This window comes from Cupressus sempervirens, chromosome 2 (assembly GCF_028749045.1).
Source record: "Cupressus sempervirens isolate cs-2001-9-10 chromosome 2, ASM2874904v1, whole genome shotgun sequence".
Lineage (NCBI taxonomy): Eukaryota > Viridiplantae > Streptophyta > Pinopsida > Cupressales > Cupressaceae > Cupressus > Cupressus sempervirens.
In genome coordinates, this window is record NC_143119.1 from 25,958,419 (window position 1) to 25,970,891 (window position 12,473).

Genomic DNA, 12,473 nt, shown 5'->3' on the forward strand with positions numbered 1-12,473 from the left:
TATCATGATACTCTCTCTTGATATTTAGATGAAAATGAGGCCGTGATGGCATTAAAAGAAGTACACTCTGGACTTTGCGGTGCCCACACGAGTGGTATTGTCCTAGCATGAAAAATCCTTAGAGTAGGCTACTATTGGCCTACCATTGAAGAAGACTCATGCAACTTTGTCAGGAAGTGTCTCCCATGTCAGCAGCATGCAAATCTTGTGCATGCTCCAGCACAGGATCTATAGCCTATTGCACTACCTTGGCCTTTCGCTTGTTGGGGCCTTGATCTAGTTGGAACTATCACACCTCTCTCATCTGATGGACATAAATGGATAATAATAGCTACAGACAATTTCACTAAATGGGTGGAAACAGTCCCCCTAGTCTCAGCTACAGGAGTTTAGGTCTCCAAGTTCATCTTGTACCACATTGTTTGCCGCTTCGGCATCCCATCCACCATCTTCACTGACCACGGAGGTAACTTTGAAAATCTCAACATGGAAGAATTATGCACTTTCCTTTGCATCCATCACCACTTTTCCAGCCCATATTTCCCACAAGGTAACGGCCAGGCAGAGGCAACTAACAAAACCCTCCTCAAAATCTTAAAGAAAGTTGTTAATGATTCCGGCCACGATTGGCACCTACAAATAAATTTGGCTCTATGGGCCTATTGAACCTCCTTCTATACATCCATAGGAACAAATCCATACTCCCTAGTCTATGGTGCCGAAGCGGTATTACCTATAGAAGTTGAACTTCCCTCACTATGCATATCTTTGCGAGGGCAAATCTCAGATGAAGAATACATAGTAGCTTGGCTCACCCAGCTAGATCTCTTAGACGAGAGGAGACAACAAGCCTATGACCATCTCACAGTCTACCAAAATTGTCTCAAAAAAAATTTCAACAAGAAGGTGCTCCCACGACACTTTTAGCTACGTGACATGGTCCTCAAAGAAAACATGAAAGTCCAAACAAATCGAGAAAAGAACGGCAAGTTTGAACCTACATGGCTCGGTCCTTGTGTTGTCACTGCATCCTTTGGTTCTGGAGCCTATCAGTTATCTACACCAGAAGGAGAACTCCTGAATGATCCTACTAACATCATTCATCTCAAGAAGTTCTCTGTTTGAAGATCCTTGGTATACCCAGCTTTTGAAAAATACAAAAAAAAATAGTAAAGAGAAATAAGCGTCCAATGGTGAAAACTTGGCAATTCAGGCACCTTGGATAGGTACTTTGGTGAAAACCTAGTAATTCAGGCACCTTGTGTACTAAGACTAATCCATTATCTATCACTATCCTATCCCTCATCCATACACCCACCATTGCCATAAAACACCTGCTTGTTCCCTTGGTGTTCCAACCAAATATCCAAAATCTAATGGAGCTTGTAAATACCTCCTATACAACTTGTAAAATCTTGTACCTCAGCTTGTAAAATCTTGTACCAAAGCTTGTATTATACCTTGTAATTCTTATACCATACCTTGTATATCTGAATCTTGTCCAAAGCTCATACCATATTCCAGCTTGTAAATAATCTTGTATCCTAGCTTGTATCCTATCACATGCACACAAAGAACCCCATTTTCACTTAAGCTTTTCACAAACCATCTACCTATCCACCTATCAACTATTATAGACATCCCATCCTTCACAAACATTTCCATCTTACAAAAACCAAAACATGAACAAACTTGTACATTTGTAACATATCTTGGTCCGTTAGCTTGTACATCCTCTTTAGCTTAGTACCATTGTAACTATCCAGTGTTTGTGTCAGTTTGTCCTTGATCAACATCTTGCACACATCGCACAACCCTTGGTTAGCTATTCCAATGCATCTTTTAGCTAGATTTCCTGTCACCAAAATGTTATCCTTCTTAGTTCAGCTTACCAGACGCATCACTCATCCAAATCCACTAGCTTAGGTGCTCTCCGATAGGTCCTTGCAGGATATAGCTTTCCTCATGTTTGATCTTGGTCTGTTAGTGCCTCGTCCTAACCATCTTGTTGGAAAATGGTTCTCTGTTGGATTTTCACTTTCTTTTGATTTGGGGATCTTCCCTTTTGGGTCTTGAAAATATCTTTTCCAAGAAATCTCCTTGTTCCCTCCTCAAGGTTGCCACGATCTTCCATATCATGGTATGTTGTGAATGGGGCAATCAGAGCATAAGGTCTTGATCATGTCTTTTGCTTGATTTCTTTTTCTGCTTTTGGGTTACCCAGTATCGTTTTCACGCTGTTTCCTCAAGGATTCATGTGTAATACTGGGGAAATCCTTGCGTGTTTGTTTTGAGTCAATTTTTCAGTCCTCTGGACGGTTGGTGAAAAGGCCTTGATGTTTTTGGTAACCTTGGCAATTAACCAATAGTCCTATAGCAAATCTAGTGCTCAACTACATGGTGGTACTTCTCTTTGAAGTATCCCCCCGCTCAAAAAGCTTCAATGGATTCCCTTCATCTCCATTATCCCCCATCCATTTCCAGCATCTATCACTCCTCCCCTAGCTTATGCATCAATATCTTTTTGAATTCCTCCTCATGCTTAGCTTTTTGGATCCACAATCCTAGTCTTAGGGATCCAACAATCAAATCAATCCACCGAGCCTCATCTTTCAAGATCCACAATCCTAGTCCTAGGGATCTTCGAAACCCATCTTCTTCCAATCTGACTCTTTGAAATCCTGTTGCATCAGTTTTATCACTCCATCATCCATCTCCCTACCATGGATTCCTTTTATAGTGCTCTTCTTCTCCATCCTCCCCCTAATCCTAGAAATTCTTAAGCTTGCTTTACTATTGTGCCTCTGATTTCCCTTTATCATTCTCCCATAGTGAGAGTTTGAGCTAATTCAACCCCTCCTCTTTGCCAATCTATGTCTCTGCTCGTCTCAATTTCTTGTACTTTTCAAGAAGCCATCGAGCCTCATTTCTATCTCTGTCACCTTCTTGAGGGGGCATCATCTAAGTCTAGTCTCTCCTCTTCTTATCTGAGACTGGGGCAACCTTGTTGCTAAAACATCTTCCTCATGTCGTCTTCACTCGAACTTCTTTGAAATAGTGTTGTCTCAACACTATGTCAAAGAGGGGCAAAATGTAGACACCTAAATTTGATTACACTACTTTAGTAATCCTATTTAGTTATCTCTAAAGGCATCATTAATTAAATTCTTATTTAATTAATCCTTTGTCATCCCCTAGCTGATTAATTTAATTAATCATCTATAGTCCTAATTGATAAATCAAATAACTTATCATTTATCAATTAAATCCTTTTCTCCTATCTAAATCCAAAAATCCCCATTTATTAAATAAATCTATTTGATAAATAAAATCTCCAAATCTAAAACCCCTAACCTATCCCTAATCCTCCATTTAGCCTAATCCACCCCATCCACCCATACTAACCTAGCTTAGCCACTAACTCACCCACCCTCATTAATGCCATCCACTTGCACATCTCTAACATCCCTAATCTAATCCTAAACCCAAGCCTAATCCACCCCCTAATGTTGTCACATTCCCTAAGCAAGTTTAAGACTTTCCTAAACCAAATCAAAGTCTCCCCTCAAAAATCCCAACCACCAAGTCATGAGTGCTCTTACAAACCATAAAAGACTCTTACAAGCCCACTCATGACTCTTACATCCATCTTCCACACTCTTCCCTCTTCCACACTTATTCCTCTTACATCTCTCTTACATACTCAACCCCACTCATCATGCCTTTAACCAACCCTTTACCCTACCCTCTTACACTCATCCTCCTTGTGACAAGTGTCACCTTTCCATTGGTGCTAAACAAGCACAATCCATGTGCTCTCCTTTGAGTGCATCCTAGCCCTCCTTAAGCCTTCATCTCTCCTTTCATCTTAGCCCTCCATCCCTCAAGCCCTTAGCCTATAAATTGAATTCCCTCCCAAGCCATTTCAATCACAACCATTTGAGTAAAGTTATCATGCCCTTTTGAGAGCCAAAAGCCATACCCATACCCTTATAATGCCAAATTGAGAGCTCACAAAGCTACCAATTTTTCATTACCCATCTCCACCATTGAAGCAACTTTGAGCATCTTGAGCATACATCCACATCAAAGGACGCATCTACAAAATCAAAAAAGCATGGAGTGTTTTCTCTTTTGAGGTTTTGCACTTCTTGTTTGCTTTTCTTTGTCTAAACATATATGTGAATTTAGTTTTAGTTTTTGAATGTTTACTTTATTGTTAATGTTCTTTGCATACTAAATCTTGTTCTACAGGTATCACCTTAGAAGAAAGCTAAAAATTCTAAAAGAAAAAAATTTGAAAGTGAAGAGGAAGACAATTCTGACAGTGATCTTGAATCCATTGAAGCATTACTTGCAAGAAGGTATCCCAAAGACAAAGGAAAGTATATAGGTAAAATTCCTTTAATTTGTTTCTTGTGTGAAGAAGTTGAACACCTTGCTTCAAGATGTCCAAATAGTGAAGACAAAGATGAAAAGAAGCACAACAAGTACAAAAAGGCAAGAAGGATTTCAAGAATTTCAAGGACTACAAGGACAAAGGTAAGAAATATTATTTTATAGCTGAAGATTCAGATAGTAGTGAAGATGATGAAATTGTATATATTGTTGTAAAAAATGAATCTAATGATGAAGGAGATAAAATGGCACTTATCTCTCATGTTAAAAAGAATGGTATATGGATTAATTATAGTAGTTTCTCACATCATATGAATGGTGATAAAAAAAAGTTTGAACACATGGAACATTATGATGGTGGTAGTGTGAGATTTGGAAACAATGAACCTTATTGCATAAAGGAAAAAGGTTGTATCTCACTAACCAATGAAGTTAGATGTGATAATTCTTATTTGGTTTAAGGAATAAAGTATAATATACTGAGTGTGACGCAATTGAATAACATTGGATTCAAGGTAGAGTTCATAAATGGGAAGGCCAAACTACTAGATGCAAAAGGAAATTTAGTTCAGTTCGAAAAATAAACAAAAGGTAATATATTCTACCTAGATCTCAGTGAAATTTCATGTTTTATTTCTCATTTATAAGAAAGCTAGTTGTGGCATAAAAGGTTATGTCAGGTAAACTTTGATAATCTAATCAAAATAAGAAAGAAGAAAAGAGTAAGAGGTATTCCTAGCCTTGGGAAACTTTATATGGGCCTATGCAAAAACTATCAAATTGGTAAGATGGGAAAGAAAAGTTTCAAAAGAAAAGATTATCATTCTAAAAAAGTCTTCGAGCTAGTTCATACATACTTATGTGGACATATTGGAATGGAGAGTTATAATTGAGATAAGTACTTTATTCTTTTTATTGATGATTATTCTAGAATGATAAATGTAATGTATTTGAATGAAAAATCTAAAACATTTCAAAAATTTAAGTGGTATTTGGCAAGAGTAGAGAAAGAAACTGGAAAGAAGCTAAAGTGTTTGAGATTAGATAGAGGTGGTGAATTCATTTCAAATGAGTTCAATGAATTCTATATTGAAAGAGGAACTAAGAGACAAGTATCAACCCCTGGTACACCTCAATAGAATGGTATAGCTGAAAGAAGGAATAGATCTATCATGGATTGTGCAAGAAACTTGATGATAAAAAAGAATGTTGCAATCGAATACTAGAGGAAGCAATCAGTATTGTAGTGCATACCTTGAATAGATTATAGTTGAAGAAAGAATCAAGTGAAACTCCTTGTTAAAAATGGTATGTCTACAAACTTAATGTAAGTTACTTGAAAGTATTTGGTAGCAAATGTTATATCTTGAAGGAATCTAGGAAAGATAATTTAATTTCAAAGGAGATAAAGGAATATTTCTAGGATACTCTTGCAGAAGTAAAGCATAATTTTTTTTGAATTTGTCAACTCATAAGATCATAGAAAGTGCACATGTGAAAATTGATGAGTTTGTAGAAAATAGTGAAGAAGAAAGCAACAAAGAACATGAGGATTACAAAAAGTTTGTTCACTATGAAGTTGATATATTTCCAAATCAAATTTGAAGTTAGGAGGCCTCACCACCCAAGTCCCCAAAATCTCCAAAAGCTATCGAGTTGTAACCAGTGCAACCTGAGTCATAGTTTGAAGGACCCAAGTCATAGTCAGAAGCTATCGAGCTATTGCTAGAGCCAACTAAGTCTAATGAACTTGAGTCATAGATAGTGAGACTCGAGCTTGATATAGAAGTGTTGAGATAATGGGTTTTGTACACATTGCATAATATTGTTATTTTATTTTATTATGTAATGTTGTACCTAGATGGATGTGTAACATGTAAAGATTCCCATGGGATGTGCTTGATGAGTTGTATTGTAAAATTGTGATAATATTTCATGCAATTATTAATTAAAATTCTAATATTAAATGTGGGGTCAAGGGGTTAAGTAGTACATGGTTTTAGCACATGGTTTATATAATACCACTTGGTGCTTTTGTGGGACTTGATACTATATAAGCAACCTCAAGGGTAGTTGTTGTATGTAAGAAGAAGAAGAAGAATGGAAAAAGGAAAAGAGTCGAGTGAGATTAGGCTTGATAGGTTAGCCAAGGGAGAATTTGTTGAAGGTTGGAAGCATGGCATGGGATGTGCGAATTTATGCTTGTTCACATAGATTGCTCAATTGTGGCTATGGGTTTGAAGGCTTCTATGATTGTATTGCAATAGTTTTTTTTTTGTTGAATAATACATGGTGATGGATGCTTTTAGAGGTTGGGTTTTTCCCTTAGTGAGGGTTTTCTAGGGTATATCTTGTGTCACATTTTTGTGGGTATGTTGATTATTCTCTTGCATATGAATTTTAATTGCATGTTTATTTCATGTCTATTATGGGTTTATATTTTTTGTTGCAAGTTTCCTTGCAAGTGGTATTAGAGCTATGGTTTTACAATTGTAACCCTAGATTGAATCCATGGGAATGCATGAGAGGATAAAAGAAAGGGCAAGATATATGAGTTGTTTATTGCAGATTTGAGGGTTTTGAGTTTGTTGTTATGATAGGATATTGGTAGATTTTGGACATGTGAAATTTTTGGTCAAAAATATTTTGTTGGATGTTTCATTTAAATGAGAGTTTTAGTGGGTAGCTTGAAGAAATGACCTCCTGGGTAAAAACAAACCTCACCATTGGATCTAGGTTGATGTTTCCATAAACTTTGATATATAATATGCCCTAGTTTAGCCATGTTTAGAGGAAATGAAAGAGTATTTTAGTTTCATCTTGTGATGGCCATCAAATTTAATCTCGTCAATTTTTTTGTCACAAAAAAGAAATTACAATGAAAATGGTAAAAAGACTATCTTAGTAAAATAACCATAACTTTCTCTCAGGATATCAGATTTTAGACATATTATAGGCATTGAAAAGCTAATTCAAAGCACTAAAACTTGATGTAGGTTTGGTTCTATGATTTTAACATTTTTTTAGGTTTTATGAGCCTAAAAGTTAAACATTTATCTTGAGCACAAATTAGGGCATAACTTGGGCATATGGAGTCAAATTTTGGACTTTAAGTAGTCAACAAAAAGCTCTTGGATAGCTCTACATATTGGTTTACATTTGATGCAGGTTTGGTATGGTTTATTTGGTGATATATTAATCTGAATAGTTTATAGTATATACTGACTATGGTAACATTGTGAGTTTATGACATTGTATATTTTGGAGATCTAAGATTTCATGTTATTGTATACTCGGTTCATATTTCAGATTGGTCTTATGATGATATGGTTATCAGTGTTTGGTTTGGATATGCATGATGACTTGTTGGGTCTACAAGTTGTGCAACATTGTAAGTGGTCTATACTTATAGGTTGCATTTATAGCTTGGATATGGGTTGTTTTTTCCTATTGATCTAGCATTATTAATGAATATTCAAATTGGTAGCTTGGACTTGGGTTGTATATACCAAAATTCACATGATTTAATGATTTTTTTCTTCATGCAGAAGGGATAAGATGTTATTACCAAGTATAGTCATGGTGGAGGATTATGATTAACTATTTCATGTTGACACGTTGGACATATTGAGAGTCAAATGCTCAATTCATGGATGTGATCATGGTGTCATGGATTTTGGCATGGAATGATTGGATATGCAAATAGCTTGGATACATGATTTAGTGGGAGCTTGTGGCAATGATGGGGTGATAGTTCAAGATTAGTTCCTGGTTTAGTTTATATCTTCTTGGGTTTGGAGATCTTGGTTTCACGTGTTGCTAACACTTTGGTTGTATAAGTGTAGACCTAAAGGATCTTCATGTAGGAGATGGATTTTATTATGTCATAGGTGACCTGGTACCATGGTTGAGTGGGAGTTGGTTTCATTGATATATTTATTAAGTGTTTGTAGATATTGGAGGTTTGTCTTAGATCTTGTTGCTACAGAAGCATCTTTGACATTTGCATGATACACTTGTAATCTTCATGGTGTGTGGAGATGGTTCTTATTGTATGTGGAGATGGTTTTCTTATGGTGTGTGGAGATGATTGCATCTTGATGACTCATGGGGTTCTTGGTAAAGGTCTTATTTGTGTTTTCATTTGACATGTTATCCTTGGAGTTAAGATGGTTTCATTTTTTATGTCATGGTATACTCTTGATACATTTTTAGAGTTTTGGAATGTTATAGTATGTTCATATGGAGCATGTTATCTCTTTGGTTGAGATGGTAAGATCATGTTGTCATGTTTATGTTCTTGAGGCCATATTTGGAGCTTTGACAATTATTTTGCTTTAGTTTCTTGGTATTAATTACATTGATCATTTGCTAGACACTTCATGATATATTGTTATGTTGTATTTGGAGTTGGCATGGATTGATTATTTATAAGTTCTTATGGATTCTTAGAGATGGTGGTGATTTTAATTTATGTTGGATTAGAGAAGTATTTTTTGGGATAGTTTATGATTTCAATAGGAGAGTCTAAGGATCATTAACCTGATATGGACTTGAGACAAGATTATTCTTAGATGAGTCTTGGTTGGAGACTTGGATACCTTGATGGGAATTATTATTCCCTACTCTTGGTCTACTCGGTAGTTTTCTACTTGAGAGCCCATTTTTTCTCTCAGGTGCATTATGTTTATGGTTTTCTTTCATGCATATGGATCTTGAGCTATGGTACATGAGTTAGTTCTAGAGGGTTCATTTGAGAGGTTGTTTAGCATTGGTTATCTCTATTTGAATATGTTTTTATGTTGGTTGAGTTAGGGAGATAGTTTTATATTGGGCATATTCCTTGGATTAGGAATGGTTATTCTTTGGTTTAGAAATGGTTTATGAGTTTGATATTCTTGTGTAAGGCTTACATCCATGAATAGTTATATGGTATGGTTTAGGTGTTGTTGAGGCTTCTTGTTGCAATTTTATGGAGGAGATCATACTTGTATAATTTGCATCTAGAGATGTGTGTAGAAGGACATGATACAGGTTATGATTTGCATGGTTTCTCTTTGGTCTTAGTTATCTTCCTAGATGTTAAGTTTCACTTACATTAGATTTGAGATTGGTTAGATTTTTTGATCACTGGTTTGTGCTCATGTATGCCATGTGAGAGATGACATGGTTATTCTTTTATATCTTTCCTCTATTGGTTGTAGAGAGCTTGGGAGAATTTTGGAGATTTTATATGAGAGTTATTCTTGCAAGTTATTAGTTTATATATTTTGGATGTCCTTGATATTACATGGATTCACTTCTTTGAGATGTTGTGAGTGGATTGGTTATAGATTTGAAATTATCTTTTGCAATGAGAGCTTCTTGGTATATATGTGGCAGGTATTTCTCTTGAGACTTGTGATTGTAGGTTGCAGATTGGATACATTGATGATGTGAGATTCACTTGGTATACCTTTTGGAGGTATGGATAGTTGGATGGGTTTGGTGCTTGTCATGGGTGCTATTTCAACTATGGATATTTTGACAACTTCAGATACATTTGATTACCTTTGGATTAGGTTTTTTGTGCTTGAGATTTCAGTTCATACAAGATTTTGTGATCTTTTAATGTGATAGGTTGGGTGGCTTTCTCTTTGGATGACTTCTATGTATGTTCAGTGGCAATGGCATAATAGGAGGTGACATCCTTCATGTTTGAGATGCTGGATACTTTTGATTTTGTTGTGAGTACCAGGATGAGGCACTTTGTGTACTTTGATCCATGATGGCGGATGTGCTAGGAGGGATTGTTCCCTTGGTAATTTATGTGACTATAGATTAACCCTATGCAATGTATACAACAAGTGTGAGATTGTTGAGATGATAGGTATTGCACACATTGTATAATATTGTTATATTATATTATTTTATTTTATTATGTAATGTTGTACCTAGATGGACATACAACATGTAAAGATTCCCTTGGGATATACTTGATTAGTTATATTATAAAAATGTGGTAATATTTCATGTAATTATTTAATATTGAGGAAAATAATTAAAATTCCAATATTAAATGTGGGGTCAGGGGGTTAGGTAGCACATGGTTAATACTACTTAGTGGTTTTGTGGGACTTGCTACAATATAAGAAACCACAAGGGTAGTTGTTGTATGTAAGAAGAAGAAGAAGAAGGGAAAAGGGGAAAGAGTCGAGTGGGACAAGGCTTGATAGCTTAGCCAAGGGAGAATTTGTGAAAGTTGCAAGCATGGCATCAGATGTGTAGATTCATGCTTGTTCACATAGATTGCTCGGTTGTGGCTATGGCTTTGAAAACTTCCATGGTTGTATTGCAATGATGTTTTTTGTTGAATAATACATGGTGATGGATGCTTTTGTAGGTTGGGGTTTTCCCTCAATGATGGTTTCCTAGGGTATATTTTTTGTCACATTTTTGCGGGTATGTTGATTATTCTCTTGCATGTGGATTTCAATTGCATGTTTATTTTAGATCTATTATAAGTTATGTGGAAACAATTATATTCTTTATTGCAATTTTCCTTACAAGAAGATCATGGTGAGGTTAGTGGAACAAATTTTAAATCCAAAGCACATGTGCTGGCAAGATATGTGAAAAGGCACTATGCACTTGATCAGATCATCGGAGACAAATCAGATGGAGCAATAACAAGAAATAAATTAAAAGGTACACATTTGCTTGCTAAATTTGAACCTACATCAGTAAAAGATGCATTGGATAATGAAAGTTAGATTGAAGTTGTGAATGAATAAATAAAGTAAATAGAGACGAATATGACTTGGACTCTTTTTCCTAAACCCAAGGATAAAAATGTAATTGGCACAAAATAGGTTTTCAAAAATAAGTTGAATGAAGATGGAGAAGTTCCTAGAAACAACGCAAGGTTAATTTGTAAAGGTTATTCTCAAGAAGAAGGTATTCATTATGGTGAAAATTTTTCTCCTATTGCAACATTAGAAAGTGTTATAACTTTACTATCATATGCAATGCATAAAAGATTTAAATTTTATCAAATGGATGTAAAATTTACATTCTTGAATGAAATTCATAAAGAGGAATTTTACATAGAACAACTTGAAGTTTTGTGGATCCTAGCAAAAAGGATATGGTTTGTAAATTACACAAAGCATTATATGGTCTCAAGCAAGCTCCTAGAGCTTGGTATGAAAGAATTAATAACTATTGGATAAAGATTAGTTTTCAAAGAACAAATGATAACAACAACCTATACATCAAAGAAGGACTAGGAAAGAAAATTGTGTTGGTTAAAATCTTTGTAGATGAGACTTTATTTATAGAAAATGATGATTAATGCAAGTCATTTTTAGAAGAGATGGGTAAAGAATTTGAGATGTCCATGTTTGGAGAGATAAAATTCTTTGTTGGATTATAGATCTAGCAGAAGAAAGATGGTATCTACACTACTCAATCCAAATATATCAAGGAGATACTAAAGAAGTTTGGAATGGAAGATTCAAGACTAGTTCAAACACCTCTGTCTATTAGACATAAGCTTCCAAAAATGATGATTCCAAAGAGGTGGATCAGACCACATACAAATCAATAATTAGAAAATTGCAATATGTAGTGCACACAAGGCCTAATGTTGCATTAGTAGTTGGTATGGTGGAAAGATTCTTAGTAAATTCTAACTAAAATCACATGATGGAAATCAAGTGAATCATGAGATATCTAAAAGGTACTAAAAACTATGGATTATGGTACAAAAAGGAGGCAATTTGGATTTGAAAGCATTCACAGATGCTAATTGGGTAGGAAATGTTGATGATAGAAATAAAATCGATGCTAGAGCATTATTTCTTGGTAAAAAACTAATGTCTAGGACAAGCATGAAGCAGAATTATATTTCTTAGTCCACAGCAAAGGTAGAATATATGGTAGTAGCAATTAGTTGTTCCAATGTTTGAAATGTCCCTTTCTCTGATTTTATATGATATTTCAAGCCTCTAATTAGATCTTTAAAATTAAACAACCAATATTTCAAAGATCCACCAATTTTTCAATAAACCCCAAATCGGGCATGCCCGAAATAG